Genomic DNA, 1,695 nt, shown 5'->3' with positions numbered 1-1,695 from the left:
CCTCCCAGGTGCTGGGATTAAATGCAGATGTGATGTATTTCTGTCAGCACCATGCTGCTGTGATCACCACCAGCTGGTGTTTTAAAGTAAGGCCTCCAGCTTTGTCCTTTTTACCCAGTTATGTCAGGCACCGGGGATCTTTTATGGTTCCCTAACACATTTTCAGATTCTTTCCTTTTTCTGTGGAAAAAAAATATATATATACATATATATATATACACACACATACACACGCACGCACACACACACATATATATGTGTGTTAGATAGAGAGTATTAGAGTGTGTTAGGACCCAGTCTCAGGCAAGCAGAGAGAATACACTGCCATGGCTACATCTCCATGTCATAGCAATTTTGTTTCAGGCAGGGCCTCAGTACACAGCCCCAGGGAGACTGGAACCCCCTACACAGATCAGGCTGGTCTCAAATTTGCCAGGATCCTCTTTGTGGAGTGCTGAGATCACTGGCATGTACCACCACACTTGGCCATCCTGGAATTTTGATAGGGACTACATTTATTCATGGACCCCCCAGTTCATTCACTATTAAATTGCCATGAGCTGGAACCCTTCCTCCCATCCCATAATCCCTGAGGAGGCAGCCTACGCCACCTTCCTCCTACACTCCTGGTGCTGGACTTGTTTAGCTGCGAGCTGCTTAAGCCGGAGGGGAATTTTATTTTTCTCACCAGCTGGAGAAGGTTCATTCACTCAGCTATACACACTAGAACCTGTGGTGTGTTCTAGATACTGGGACTGGAGGTAAATTCTTCCAACCTGGAACTGCAGAGCCTTGTTTCTCTGCACCTCCTTCAACTTTCCCAAGGCTTCACAATGTTCAGTATTCTTGGGGCTGTGGTTCTGGCTCAGGGGTTCAGTGCTTGCTTGATGTGTGTGAGGGCCTGGGCTCAATGACCAGCACAAAATTCCTAAGTAATTTCTGCTAGGTATTGCAAGCAGCATTTTATTATTTTCAGAATTTACAGTTAGCATATAGAAACACTCCTGAAGCCGGGTGTGGTGGTGCACACCTTTAATCCCAGCATTCGGGAAGCAGAGGCAGGGGAATCTCTGTTGAGTTTGAGGTCAGCCTGGTCTACAGAGTGAGTTCCAGGACTTACTCTGAGACAGAGAAACCCTGTCTCAAGGAAGGACAGAGAAACCCTGTCTCAAGGAAGGAGGGAGGGAAGGAGGGAGGGAAGGAGGGAGGGAGGAAGACAAAAAAGAAAAGACCCGGCTTTTAGCCAGGTGTGCCGGCACATCTTTAATCCCAACACTCTGAGGCAGAAGCTCCTGCCTCAGAGGCTAAGAGTATATGAACAGAGATTGAGGCTAGCCTGGACTATGTAGTAAACTCTTACCTCTAAACTAAGTACCAACTAAAGTAGCTGCAGGTGAGGCAGCTCAGTGGGTGGAGGTGCTCGCCACCTGATCCTTAGGAGAGAACTGACTCCCTCCGGCAAGACCTCTCAACCTGCAGGACGCGCACAGATAAATACAACTTAAAGCTAGTAACAAAGCGGTGGGTACTGGGTTAGCCCACCTGCCTCCTACTGGGCGAGGCAGCTGAACTGGAGGAGTCAGGCTTTCCTGGCAAGCAGTTCCTAGTCTTCCTTAGGCCAGGATAAGGGACTTTGACCTTGTCCTTGCTCCAAAGTCTCGTGTCCAGCCACGGAAGCACCATTACACATACATG

The sequence above is a fragment of the Alexandromys fortis genome, unplaced genomic scaffold, assembly GCF_014885135.2.
Source record: "Alexandromys fortis isolate MF-2015 unplaced genomic scaffold, M_Fortis_MF-2015_v1.1 scaffold_72, whole genome shotgun sequence".
NCBI lineage: Eukaryota > Metazoa > Chordata > Mammalia > Rodentia > Cricetidae > Alexandromys > Alexandromys fortis.
This window is presented reverse-complemented; position numbering follows the sequence as displayed.